A 14856-nucleotide genomic window follows, 5' to 3' on the forward strand; every position below is an offset into this window, starting at 1 on the left:
ACATTCTGGATAAAGCCATTGGAAGAGACCTTCCTGGTCACCACTCTAGGCAAGTCGCTGCCAGATTCCCCCTACTAAAGGACTGTCCTTCCAATGACTTTAGGTATCTCTGGAAGAGGCTGCAGATAAGGTGTATACTTCCCTCCCCAAAGGGCACAGATTCAATTTCCCTTTCTGGAATAGAAAGAGGCACTGCTGGCCAGATGGTAAAGACAGGAAACGCTAACACAGATAATAAATTCATACTTTAATAATATTCATGGAGACACCTTGAGTTAGGATTTAAAACAGGTTTTATTAAAACTGTACAATAATTTACAAATAAGTAAAAATTCTCTGGTATATATTATAGGAACCACAATACAAAAATATGTGTAAAATTTATAATTGACCACCATACAAACCTAGTTTAAGCCTGGGAATACTGTTTAGCACTGAACGGAAAGGTCATGTGTTTAGAGAGGGGTGTTAAGGATCGCTTCATTGAACACAAATACTGCCTGGCACTTTGCCACGAGAAACCAAGTTCTGCTCCTTTTTGCATAAGTTTACAATAAAGCTTTTTAGAAAAGATACAATAAATATATGCTTTGATACATATATTCACAATACGATTTTCCTGAGCCTAAACTTAAATCCATCACTGTGTAATAACACAACCCACCGTAAGGGTTCAATGACGGAGCGACGGCAAGAGCTGACCAACTATCAGTGCCTCGAAGCCACTCTCCACCCTCCCTCCTGACTCCCAGGTGGTGTTTACAAGCCGTGTAAGGCACTCGGGTTTCCTGAAGGCTACAGAGTCTGCGAGGGCAGAGACTTAAGTCACAGCCATAGGCCTTCAGCAACAGAACGCTAGACCATGGAAACAAAGTAGACACCACATGGCTGTTCACAAAGGACTCTGCAGTTTCCGTGGATTCCCAGTTTAGATGAACGAAAATGCTTATGCTGTTCGGGGTCGTGCAGGCACAGAGTGAGCGGGCTGACAACTTAACGCAACACAAAGTGGAGGCCCACACCTCAGTGACACAGTTTGAGCTCCTGGGGGACACGCCAGGGTCCCTCTTCTTGCCATTGTACACAAATGTCCTCTCTTAGGAGCTAACAGCAAGAGCTCAAATGTGGGAGGGAATCCCAGCTAACCCAGCACTTGGGGTTAAAAGGTTCAGCCTGGGGTTTAGAAAATGCACCTTACTTTTGAAATGCATGAGCTCTTCAGACGCTCATTGGCAGCAAGAATTGGTCACCAAGGCTCACATGTACACCCCCACACATGCACCCAAAGTTCATATCCGACCTTGGGATCATGTGACAAGAAGGTGCTTATGACACATGAGTAACCACAATGAGATCTAAAGCGAGTACAGCTGTCCAGCTAATCATGTGCTTTCAGGAATACAGCTGGGTGGAAACGCAGTTTGGTTTGTGGGATATCACCTAACATTCATTGAGCCATTTTCCTTTCTATGTACATATACTTTACACATAAACAATAATAACTTCATGGGCACTAGTACCTATCTACATGCCTCTCTTTCTTGCAGTCTTTCTTTAAAACAAACAACACCAAATACCGAAGTTCCCAGACCTGCGCTTTAGAGTGTCGGGGTTATTATTAAATCATTTCAGACACACACACAACATGCAAAGCCATGATCCAACTGAAACAGAGGGATGTGAGGTGGGTTGAGTTTCCAGTGCAATTTTTTTTTTTTTTTTTTGTTCCCAATCAGCTACTGGTCTCTTGCAGGTTCACTTAGAGCTGGGCCAGGAGCTCTGGTAGGCAGGGAGCTACACGGAACTGAGACAGTTTCTAGATGCCTGTATTGCACAGTCCATCAGTCTCTAACCCAGTGGTTTCTCTCACCTACAGATCTGGCAGCATCACCAATATAGGCTATTCTTGCCATTCAGTGCTGAGTACAGAAAATGGACCAAGAGAAGGCAGCCATTTAAATCAGACAATACCATGCACTCGGGACTGAAGATTTCAGACTCAAAGACCAAACCCAATGTCAGACTCAGCTAGGGAAGCAATAACTGGGTTAGAACCTTGTCCAAGTACATCAGAAACTACGGCATGAACAACAACAGGAAGGACCAAGTGCACTTAGTGCATTTCCCAGCAGAAATCCTGCAGCCACTGAAGAAAAGGCCTATGTGTCCAATCCTGTAAGCTCTCCTCTGATTTTGACCTAGGGGTCTATAACCACTCGGTCATCTGCACCACACCGCATCACTTCTCCTGACACAAATGTAAAATGAACTTAATGCTTTCAGACAACCTTCTTATTCCTCCCCCTGCCTACTGGGCTTTGGAATATACAGTGCTGAATGCAGCGGTCACACCTAGCCGCATAGCTCACCATCCAGGGCAATCAACTTCTAGGTGCTTTGAAAGGGCTCTAATCCATTCACCGACCTTTCACTGAGCAAACTCATGCACCCTTCTAACTTCAGCACAGAGGATGACAACCTTAGACTATCAAGGGTGTGATGAGGACAGAAGGGGCCTTCTCCAGTCAGGGATGCATTCTGGTCCACACAAGGGAAGACTTTCCTGGACTGTGGATGGCCCATCAAGAATAATGGAAATCTCACTTGAACGGTCCTCATAGGTGCACCGTTTTCTCTCTGGAAAAGAAAGAGTAGAAACAAGGGCTTTAGTGTAACGTACTTGAGACACACACAGGAGTGTTCAGAATGTGGGGCAGCGCTCAAAGAAGCTGGGTCAAGAGGATCACCGAGAGTGAGGGCTGCAATCAAACTGGCTCCTCCCGTGGGCCATGTGTCCCATTATGGTGGTGCTGGCATATCCGGAGCCTCTGCTGAGCAGACACCTCCTAGGGTACAGCACAGTCATAGACAGAGTGGAATTAGTCTGTATTTCTCATTGTAGGATTCAGCTGAACCTTCCCTCGGTGGTTGCTGGAGGATACCAATTTCTTCTCAATCTCCTTTTCTTCTGTGAGCTTAAAAAAAGTACCTCTGCTAGCTTCTAACTTTCTCTTATGCCCTTCAGATTTTTAAAGTGTCTAGCCACCAAAGGAGCTTCTAAGGATTCTTTCAAGTAGATCAGTCCCTGATGCAGGGGTTGAGGGAAGACCCAGGACAGACGCTCACACTAACCTAAGAGGATACCACCTCACATAGAATTTTTTAAAAAAATAGAGGCTGGAGAAATGGTTCAGTGGTTAAAAAGCTCTGGTTGCTCTTCCAGAGGACCAGGATTTGATTCCTACAACCCCTGTGGTAGCTAATATAACTCCAGCTCTTTGGGATCCAGCCCCCTCTTCTGGCCTCATTGGCATTGCATACACGCTGTTCACAGACAGACAGAACAATCCATACACATAAAAACTTTTAAAATAGTAAAGGTTAAAATTTTTTAAAGAGCTAAAAAGACACATTATACATATGCTAACTTCTGCACACATTAGAGTTGGAATCGATGCTGTCATTATGATAACACCTTCTCTGCCTTTAATTTGATTCACTTCTAAATGAGTTGTTATAGACCACCTATTTTTAGAGCATTCAAATGGGGGGAGGGGGACTCTTTCCATTCTAGACCTTTAATTTTGCAGGTACAAAATCAAAGCTCCAAGGAGGCTAAGGGGGAATTCCCATGGTGACACTTCGGCTGAGGAGGCCTGAGGCCTTGATGATTTACTCTCCACCCTCCCCACTAAGACTCTTACCAACATACCCATCAGCCCGCCCACCCCACGCACTGACTCCATGAATTATGGGATCAGCTGTGCAGAGTATGAACTACACATGACAAGAAGAAACAAAAATCCACTGAAAATAATTCAGAATCTTAAATAGCGATTCCCTAAGACGGACGGACAAAGGGCATTCGATTGCCTGGGGCCATTCCCCCTATCGCTTTCTGAGTCGGTATTTCCTCCGCTTTGCTCACACACTCCATTCATTACCACTGCCTTCATCTGTGACTGCATGTGCAGGTCCACATGTGCAAACACACACACACATACACGCATGCACACACAGTTTCAGAGTGGGTGGCTTTTTGTCCTCAGCCATGACTGTGCCATATTAAACAGGCACACTGAACATACTTGTACACTGGTGCACATCTGTACATAATACAGCACACACATGCAGATAGCACATTCATATATATATATATACAGGCACACAGTGTACACCCATATACACATGCACAGTTTCTTTTTTTAAAATATATTTATTTATTTATTATGTATACAATATTCTGTCTGTGTGTATGCCTGCAGGCCAGAAGAAGGCACCAGACCCCATTACAGATGGTTGTGAGCCACCATGTGGTTGCTGGGAATTGAACTCAGAACCTTTGGAAGAGCAGGCAATGCTCTTAACCTCTGAGCCATCTCTCCAGCCCTGCATGCACAGTTTCTAAAACAGCTGAATTTCTTCCCTCACCCATGACTGCACCACACAATGCATGCATCCGTACGTCCATATAACATGCATTCTGGGTGCATACATAGAGACATCATTTTGATCCCAGGTTCTAGTCCTCCTGAGTCCCCTTCCATCCCACTCCCCAAGTTCAAGCCTCTGAAAATACACTATTCTTTCTCCATTTATTCCCTTTCTGGACACTAGGTCAGCTTCAGCTCAAGATTTCAGTCAGGTTGGAGGCGTGCAGGGCACAGGGTAAGAAAGAGTAAAACCATGTTGTGTATCTGGCCTCGGTATCTGTGGCCCATAGGGATCCTCAATGTTCCATGCACCCACTGGCCCAGTGCTAGCTCAGACCTCCACTCCTCACTCAAAAGGCCTCTGTAGTCAGGAAGTCTGAAGCGACTCTCCTGCCTACAACCTGGAGTTGGGAATACACCTTCTGAAACAAGACTACCTGCTTGGACCACATATAGGCTCAGACGACAGCAGGCCCTGCCTTCCCTCCCAGCTCTGAAACTTAGTGGACCAGGTTTGGGTGTCCAACCAAGCAAACCTCCCAAAAGCCTAGAATTATGCACCTCAGGTGGACTTCCACCAGCGGAAGCGTTGCATAAATGTGGTTGTGTTTCCCTTCTGTGGAGAGTATGTTCCATAGAAACATCATGGGAAGGGAAGAGCACAGAAACCTGCCCAAGACCCTGTTACCCTGCCTGTGCTCCCCACTCCCCTGTGTGTGCAATGACACAGCTGTGGTGATGACTCAACCACAGTGGGACAATGTGTCAAGTCCCGTGGATCCTTCTGCGCTGTCCAGCATAGGGTGGTCTTGGTGACCCTAGAATATTCCACTTCCTCTGCCACCGGGAAGCACAGCGGGCCAAGAGGCTGTGGTCAGACAGGACACGGTCCTTAGCCACCATGAGCATAGCCATTTGCTGGTTTGCCCTTTCATGCAGTAAGTGTGTATCTGGGTGTATCAGGAGTCATAGCAAGGACTTCACAGTGACGCCTGGAGGCACTGCCGGCCGCTTACCTCCTTTAGAGCTTACAGTTTACGGAGAGAGGCGAGAGGAACTGACTGACCGGCCAGCTTCCAGGAGAGATGTTGGCTGCGGAGGATACAGAACACAACTGGGAGTCCCCTGCCAGCTCCGAGCCCCCTCGAACTGGAGACTGTGAGGCCACTACCTGCCTCGTGGCAGGGTGACACGTTTAAAGAAGGCAGCCTCTGGGCCACAGCCTGCCCTTTCTCTGGTGAGCGAGCAGGTAATGAAACTTCGGTATTGGGTTGCAGTGAGAGTGGGGATACCCAGTAAGTTGGTAACACATCCAGGGACTCAACTCATGAACCCAAAAATGTGGGGTGGAGATGAGGGTAGGATGGTAACAAGAGGGCTGTCCCTGATCCCGCCCCCTGCACTTGCAGTGGGAAGCCCAGCCAGCAGGCATGAGGACTCCTTTGGAGCTGCAGAAGCAACACACATGGGTAGCGCAAGAAATGGCCCTGGCATATGGATGGGGAAACAGCACGCTGATTTATGTCAAAACAGAGTCAGGGAGCGGCCTGTGTTTGCGTTGGGAACTTCCACAGGCTCTCAGCTGTTGGGAAACAGTAAGCTGTTGGCACGGGAGATGAACACCTTCCTGGGTCCCCAGGAGTGCAGCTTGGATCGAAATCAATGGCTGCAGATGGTAACACTGGAAAAAAGCTGGGGGCCCACAGTCTCAGTCAGGATACAGAGACAGAGGTCCCATCTGGGGAGCCTATTGGGAAGGTTAGGACCCTGCAGCCCCCAAACACTATGCTCCAGGGTTCCCAGAGTAATCGACCACAAGACACTAGAGGATGGGCTAAAAGCAGAATCTTCCTGGTGAACTCTGTTTGTCCAGTCACATTAGCCAAATAAGTTCAGGCCAGACAGAACCAAGCGGCACACCAAGGCCATTTTGGAGCCAAAGCCGCATTCCCAACACTCTAATTTGGGATAATATCAAGGATAATATCAACCTGATCAGACAGCGATTTAGCATCTTCTTCCTTTCTCACAGCCATTCCAACTAAACCACTGGTCTAGCAGATAGACCCAGTCCCCACAGCTTCCCTCAGTGGCCTGCTCCCTATAGCCTCAGGTCAGTCCAGTCCCTCACCTGCTCTCCTGAGAAGAGCACTGGCTGCTCACACGGACTGCCCCTTAGAGCCAGGCAGGGACTAGATGCTCCTGGCCTCCCTCTGGGGCTTCCCAGAGGTGCTGACAACTGTGTGTATGGTTCTCTCTCCCCAGCTCAGAAGCTTCTCTGAGGCCCTAAGTGCCCCGCCTGTGAACCAGAATGGGGGGTGGGGGTGGTCGCAGGTCTCCTTGCTTTGATATCTGCCAGCTGGCAGGCACAGCTGCAGATCCTGCACAGGCCAGGCCTCTTGCTGCTCGGCAACTCACTTCCCTGCTCCTGAGCAGGGCTCAGCTTGATCCCTGGCTCAAGCTCCCTTTGAAACTCCTTCTCCCTTTGAAGCATCTAAATTGCTACTGCAGGACTGGGAATCGAGCTCAACCCTCTCAGCCCCTCCTTCTGGGGCTCCAGCTTGAAGGCAGCAGACTGGGGGGGTGTGTCTCAGCCTCTGGGGTCACATGAGCCAACCTTTGCAATCAGCCTGTTCTGTATACAGCTATGTGTGTTCAGTGGGCTATTTCTCTAGAGGACGAGGCTCACCCTGGGTTCGCTGCTGTCCTCCCCGCTAAGCAAGGTCAGAAGCTCCAGGAAACAGTTGTGGTTGCCTCTGGGACCCCAGTTCTTTGAGAACCCAATTCAAGAATCTGAGTGACACCTCGTTTAGGTAGAAATCCAGGAGCCTGACCTCCCTAGGCTAAGTCTTCCAACCATTCCCCAGGGGGCAGGCAGGAGAAGCAGGGAAAGGCTGGGCCACAACCTGGGTCCTAGAAGTTCTCACATTTCCATTGTTCCCACCCAAAGTGCACCAGTAGGGGCCTCAAGTGATCTCTCTTTTGTCCTCATAGGGGAGGCCCTGGAGAGGACAGGGACAGAATGGGTTGCTGCTACAGAGTGCCGTACCTTAGGCACCGTGATAAAGAGGCAAGCAGAGATTGGAGGCAGACAAGAGAGCACAGCACAGGCAGGGAGGGGGATTTGTACCGTGGGATCTGTGCCGTGCCCTAGGCTTACTTTCATTCATCAGGTAGCACAGTGGTCTCGCCTAAAGGCTTGGAGTCAGAGCCCTGGTGCCACAGCTCCTGAGATCTGGAGAGCACGGGGCAGCAGAGTGACTACACAGGGTCCTGTATCCCTCCTCCTACCCTGTCAGCTTAGTCTGGAGACACGGAGACACTGGGCTCGTTCCTACCCGGGGGACCCCCACCTCAACTCTTAGAGGACTGTTAAAAGGGAGAGGCCTTGCCTGAATAAAGGGAAGGAACAATTTCAGGGGTGGAGGCAGGCTAGGCACTTCCAGGCCTTTGTTCGTGATGGACAGACAGATACTAAGCACCTTGCTCAGCCTCCCTTCGCCTTAGCTATAACCAACCCGATGGGTGGGTGTCACACACACAACCAAATGCACAGGCGCTTCCATGCAGGTGCACACACATAATCAAATACATAAGCACTTGTCCCTGCAGCCCTCCACGGCACACACAGATGTGGGCACTTTTCCCCTGCTTCCTATTGGTTCTGGGATTCTTCTCCCGTCTTGGCTGCAGGCAGCTGCTCTCGGCTGACGGTGGGGGTGTCCTGCTTACGTTTCTGACACTGACCTCTCTAGCAGTGACATCTCTTATTAATGGCCTCACAGCCGCGCTATGAAAGGATCCATTATTGCACAGACCAAGATGGTCACGTTATAGATGGGCGGCAGCTGCTCCCCAGGCGAAAGCTCCTGAGGAAGAGAGCGAACTAGACAATGGAGCAGCAAGGGGGAGGGGATACCCTCGATCTCCCAGCAGTCGTTCCATTCTGGTCTGAGATTTTGTGCAGCACACTCAGGAACATGTGAGAAATGTCTTTGCCAGGAGAAATGAAGACTGTAGACAGAGCACAAATTAAAGCGTTGCTGCCGGGATGAATTAGAACGGGGTATGAAGTATTTCCCTGAGCTGGATATTGGTGTCACTTGACCCAGTATCTTCAATCCTCAGTGGGTACACAGACAACACACACACACACACACACACACACACACACACACACACACGAGATTCCCCCAGAACAAGAAGCACCACTCACTGGTATATAGCATGCAGGTTTACAGGGTGAGAGGTAGCATCCGGCAGGGAGGGAGTCACCTACATCTCGGGATGTTTCTGGGTGAATTTCAGCACAGTGATGTGAAGTACAAAGTCAGTATGCACGGGGGCCTTCCTAAAGACCTGAGAACCATGGAGAGCCATCTTTTTAGCCGTGCCGGAGTTCTCTGCAAAGCTCTGGGGGAAAGGGCCAGCTAGGCTTGCGCCATATGTCAAACCTGGGTGTTGGCTGTATGTAATGGCCCTACAGAGGGCACACATATGAAAGGATCCAACACCAATTACTGATTAGATCCTGTGACTATTGTGTGGCAGGCCCCTATAGCAGGGTGGGGCAGGCTGCCAGGCAGGGACTAGATGCTCCTTAGAGGCTAGAGGAAATCTCTTCAAACATAGCAATTGCCAATCTAGGAGAGGCCAGCCTCAGACTCAGTGTTCACACCTAGGGAACCATTGCTAAACTACTGTACCTTTTTGTTTCTGAATGAGATATACTAAGTCAGTAGGAGGATCTGTTCCTTGGGTTAAAATGGAGAATATTACTTTTTAATTTTTATTCTATGTCTACACAATGCTCATGGACTATGGGTGTTTTCTGAGAGAAGTTTGTCCTTGGATTGAGGATTGACGCCACCACTTCTGGCTGGCCTGGACCACAGCACATTGGAAGCAGCCTGAGACTGCACTCAGAAGGGTTTGCTCATTGGCATTCGGGCGCTGGCTTCATGAGGAGCTGTAAATCTGAGGCTACTGACAATTAATCTCACACTCTGTGAGCTTCCAGACCCAGAGCTGGAAGGAACGCAGTCCCTGGAGATCCAGCCAACCCCCAGGATCAAACGGAATCAGAGAGTTTGTCTGGACCCACAAGGAAGATGCCAGCAGCTTTATCCTGTCTGCACCCCAGTATGGTCACAGAGCAGAGGCATTCCAGCCAGGATGCACCACCAAATGGAGGCTTATTCAAGACAAGCAGAAGGGCTAATCAGGGAGGGGAGGAGGAGCTCCCTATAAGAGGTTCAGGGGACAAGGCCACTCCTGAAAATTGAACTACCTTCACAGTGCCTGCAGCACAAAAGGAATTGGACATTTGGAAGGAATCAAGGAAGAGAAGATCTGTTACTTAGAACAAGCCAGGGTTTTCTTTGTTTACATACCACAAAGTTCACTACTAAAAAAGATGATACTTTTTTTGACTCTATGTTTGTGTGTGTGTATGCATTCATGTTTATATGTGTATGGGTACAAATGTGTGTATGTATGTAGGTGGAGCCCAGAGGTTGTCATCTGGTTCTTCCTCCATCACTATCTACTTTATATGTTGAGGAAAGGTCTCTAATTGAACCTGGGGTTCCCTGATTCAGACAGCCTAGCTAGTCAGCTCGCTCTGGGGTCCCTGTCTCTGACCTCCATCTTGAGAGCTTCCTGGCAGGTTGTCACACAGACCCAGATTTTACGTGGGAGCTGGGCATGGAAACTCCAGCCCTCGTTGCTAGTTTCCAAACCAAGACAAAAGGCTGAAGTGCCAATTTAATACATCAAAGCAGACCTGGCTGCCAGGTTGTCCCTACATCCCTCAGTCCTTACCTGTTACAGGACCCTTCTACCTGGCACGAAGTTCTCCAGCCCAGGGTGGCTGGATTGCTCCTCCCTATATAATCCTACCATTTTTGTGACCTGCTCTTTGTGCATTCGGACCTGCTGGCTGCTGCACTGGCTCCCCTCCCCCTCTCCCCACATGGCACAGCTCAGTCTGGTCACAACCACCCTGGATTCTCCTAAATGTCCCTGTCCCTGCCTCTGGCTATGCTCTCCCGTAGTGTATCTACAATAAACATTCTCCTCCACCACACCTAGGAGCGCTCACGTTTTCTTTCTTTCTTTCTTTCTTTCTTTCTTTCTTTCTTTCTTTCTTTCTTTCTTTCTTTTTTTTGCACTCGCTCATGTTTGCACATTGAACATTTTCCCGCCGAGCAATCCCCTCTGATCAATTAGACTTCATCAAAATTACAAGTTCTATATGACACGCCCTCGAGAGACTCAAGAGAAACAAAGGACTGGGGGATGGACATGGCGGCTAACACCTGTGATACCAGCACAGGAGGCTGAGGCTAGCCTGGGATACACAGTGAGTGCCTGGACTTCCCAGCAAGACCTTTCTTATCTGTGTGCATGCATGTGTGTGCGGGTGTATGCACATGGGTGCATGCGTACATATGTGCTCATGTGTGTGAAGAGGATTGGAAGACAGCCTCGGCTGTCACTTCTCAGGCACCATCTCCTCTTCAGCTATTTCTCAGATGAGTTCTTCCATTGACCTGAAACTTGCCATGTAAACTGGGCTGGCTGGGCAGTGGATCTGTCCCCACAGAGCTGTGGTTACAAGCACGTACCACACTGCTTGGCTTTTTGTTTTGTTTTGTTTTTTTGATGTGGATTCTGGGAGTCACGTTCAAGTCCTCCTGTTTGCAGGACAGGCACTTTATCAACTGAGCCATCTCCCAATAAAGACTTCTTTAAAAAAAAAAAAAAAAGCCGGGTGGTGGTGGTGCACTTCTTTAATCCCAGAACTCAGGAGGCACAGGCAGGTGGATCTCTGTGAGTTTCAGGCCAGCCTGGTCTACAGAGCGAGTTCTGGAAACAGTCTCCAAAGCTATACAGAGAAACCTTATCTGGAAAAACAAAAAACAACCACAAAAAAGGAAATATCTTTGAATTTTATACATATATCCGATAAACAAATGTGTCTATACTATGTGGGGGAAAAAAGCTTATAACGGTGCATTAGGAGAATATAACAACCCATTTAAAAATGGTAAAAAAAAAAAAGAGGAATGTTGCCAAAGAGAATACACGGATGGAAAATCATTACAAAAGACATTCAACCCTGTTTGCCATTAGAAAAATGCGAACTACACCAAAATAAGATACTGCAAAACCAAGCATGCAAAGCCCCACCGAGATACAGGTGCTCTCCTGCATTGCTGGTGGGACACAAACTGTGGTGCGCTGCGACACTGAGCAGTTCCCCATAAAACGAACCATGTCAGCCCAGGCGATCCAGAAGCCCCATCATAGGTATTGACCCAAGAAGAATGAAGGCTCCCACACATCGAACCCTGCACGCAAGTGCTACGGCAGCACTGCTCGTAACTGCCCTAAACTGGATGCTGCCCTGATGCCCTTCAGCTGGAGATGCTCCCAAGTTTAAAGGGATGCCCTGGTCAGCCACAAAACAATACGGAGGAGAGTCGGGTCCCAATACTGCAGATTATGCGATTCTATTTATATGACTTGAAATGGCAAGACTGAAGGGGGCTCCCAGGATGGGCTGAGGGGCTCAATAGCAAAGGGCTGAGGAAGGGGTCTGTCTGTCAAGACGGCGGTGGACAATGTGTCAAAACCCAGAGAACACTTACTGCACATCATAAACAGTAAACACTATTGCATGCAAATTTTTTTAAAAAAAATATCAGAATGTGGGGTAAAGAGAGCATACAGGATGTGACACAGGACAGAGCATAACTGCCCTGGAGAGGGGGGGCAGAAAAGGACTCCCTAAACTATTGTGCTGGCTAGTCTTATGTCAATTTGACATGAGCTAGAGTCATCAGAGAGGAGGGGCCTCAGTTAAGGAAGGGCCTTTATAAGACCGTGGCAAGCCTGAAGGGTGTTTCCTTCAGGATCCATGGGGTAGGGCCCGGCCCATGGCGGGTGGCGCCATTCCTGACATGGTGGTCCTGGGTTCCAGCAGCCAGCACTCCTCCATGGCCTCTGCATCAGCTCTTGCCTCCAGGTTCCTGCCCTGTTTGAGTTCCTGTCCTGACTTCATTTGCTGATGAACTGTGATAAGGAAGTATAAGCCGAATAAACTCTTTCCTTCCCAGGTTGCTTTGGTCATGGTGTTTCATTGCAGCAACCATAACTCTGGCTAAGATAGTTATTTTGGAGAAAAACATTTTGTCTGGACACTGTAAGACCGAGGACAACCAGAACTATATTCGTGCTGCATTCTAGGGAGTGACGTGTGCCTCAGTGATCCTGAGATGACTTCAGATAGACCAGAACTGAAGGGTAAACAAGAGCCACATGCCCCGCCACTGTCAAAGCAAGGGGTTGGAAACGAGAAGAGAGTGGGGTTAGAGCAAATCTGGTGCCATTGGTCTGAATCTGGGGGTGTGGTTATGAACTCAGGGTGTTATAACAGTGATTGATAGGTGAAGAAGTAAAAGTAGATAGATAATAATGGAGGGGTATAAAACGGTGAAAATAAAAGTAACATAAGTAGCTGATGGATAGATGATATATAAACAGAGGATAGATAGATAAACGGATATATAAACAGAGGAAGGATAGATAGATAGATAGATAGATAGATAGATAGAAGGATAGATAGATAGATAGATAGATAGATAGATAGATAGATAGATAGATAGATAGATAGATAAATGGATGGAAGGATAGATAGATAGATAGATAGATAGATAGATAGATAGATAGATAGATAGATAGATGATAAATAGATATAGTAGATAGGTAAGCACATAGGTAAGTCTACATAGTTAAGCACACATCCATGCTCCTTGTCATTAGACTAAACTTCTGAAGCTGTAAGCAAACCCCCAGTTGAATGTTTCCTTTTTAAGAGTTGCATTGGTCATGGTGTCTCTTCACAGCAACAGGACAGTGACTGAGGCACACGCTCTGCCCATGAGAAGCTGGAGAGTGAAGCCACGCCAGCAGCAAGCAGACTTGAACCTAGAGATCTTGATTTCTTAACCTTATTCTCCAACAGGGGCAAGCACTCCTTGGAGAAGGGATGGATCTCAGGCCTAGAACAGGGACAAAAGATGAGCCTGGAGTATCTCGTGGTAACAGAAAGTGTATGTATGAGAAAGGAAGGGACATGGAGATAGGACAAGCATCAACCTGAAAGAATGCTTGAGGTTCAAGAAAATACGTGATATGATTAGAATGACTAGGACACAGCATTCCCATAAGAACCTGCCACAGGTGAACAAGAGTTTGGGGAGGAAAAGCAGATTTATACTGTGTCACTGCCTTCTTCTCGCTGTACGCAAGCATCACCCCAGGCTCCCAGTTCTGTGAGCACAGGATTCACCAAGCTGACCTCTGGCACCCCTGTTTGGCACACAAAGGTTCTCGCTGTGCAGTGTGCTCACCTCAGGCTAAACATGAGAAAGCGCAAGACAGATCAGACTGAGGGACACTACAAAATAACCCACAGGTTATTATCAGCGTGTCGTGTCTGACACGATGAGGAAACACTGAGAATTGACACCTTTGAGTGGAGAGATAAGACGTCAGCTACATCCTGGAGTCCAGGAACAGAATGCATTAAGATTATTATGCAGGCTACTAACATCAGGAGAAGCTAGGCAAACGGCACACAAGGACTCCCACAGCTGGATGTCATAACACACACCTGTTATCCCAGCACTTGGAAGGCAGAGGCAAGAGAATAATGAGTTCAAGACCAGTCTGAACTAGAGAGAGAGAGAGAGAGAGAGAGAGAGAGAGAGAGAGAGAGAGAGAGAGAGAGAGAGAGAGAGAGAGAGAGAGAGATGGCTCAGCTGGTAAAGGCACTTCTGACCAAGCCTGAGACTTGAGTTCACTTCCTACCCCATACTCCTATGATAGGAGAGAGTTTTAACTTGCAAGCTGACCTGTGACCTCCATATGGTGCCATGGCATGAAGAGAATGTGGCACACCCGTGCACATACATACATACATCATTTTAAAATTAAAGCAATAAAAAAACCTCTCTATACCTATTTTTTGTAATTTTTTTAATCTAAAAGTCATTTCAAAATAAGAGCTCACAGGGTGAATGGTGATGCCCAGTCAGAAGCAGGTGATCTCTGTCACTGCATTTTCTGTATCACACGTGCGCCAGCCAACAGTTCCTAGAGTGGCATCTTCTGGGGCAGAAACAGGCACAGACCCTTGGATTTGATCCTCAGACAAGAGGGGCCTCAGGTTTTCTCGGCCAGCTGTGATGTTTTGTTTGTGATCTAACAAATGAAGCTTGCCTGAAGATCAAAGTGTGGCGTTAGCCACTAGTTAGCCAGAGAGGCCAGGCAGTGATGGCACACACCTTTAATTCCAGCACTTGGGAGGCAGAGGCAGACGGCTCTCTGTGAGTTCAAGGCCACCTTGGGCAAC

General features: G+C 47.9%; 1 protein-coding gene across 8 annotated transcripts in view; it reads right to left on the reverse strand.

Moving 5' to 3' along the window:
- Positions 1-297: 297 nt before the first annotated feature.
- Positions 298-14856, reverse strand: part of Jakmip3 (Janus kinase and microtubule interacting protein 3) — a 131293-nt gene continuing 116734 nt past the window's right edge. For all 8 annotated transcript variants that reach the window (XM_057777752.1, XM_057777762.1, XM_057777760.1 and 5 more), the window contains one exon: positions 298-2637. The gene's annotated coding sequence lies outside the window, so the exon portion shown is untranslated. The remainder of the gene's footprint in view (positions 2638-14856) is intronic.

This window comes from Chionomys nivalis, chromosome 8 (assembly GCF_950005125.1).
Source record: "Chionomys nivalis chromosome 8, mChiNiv1.1, whole genome shotgun sequence".
NCBI lineage: Eukaryota > Metazoa > Chordata > Mammalia > Rodentia > Cricetidae > Chionomys > Chionomys nivalis.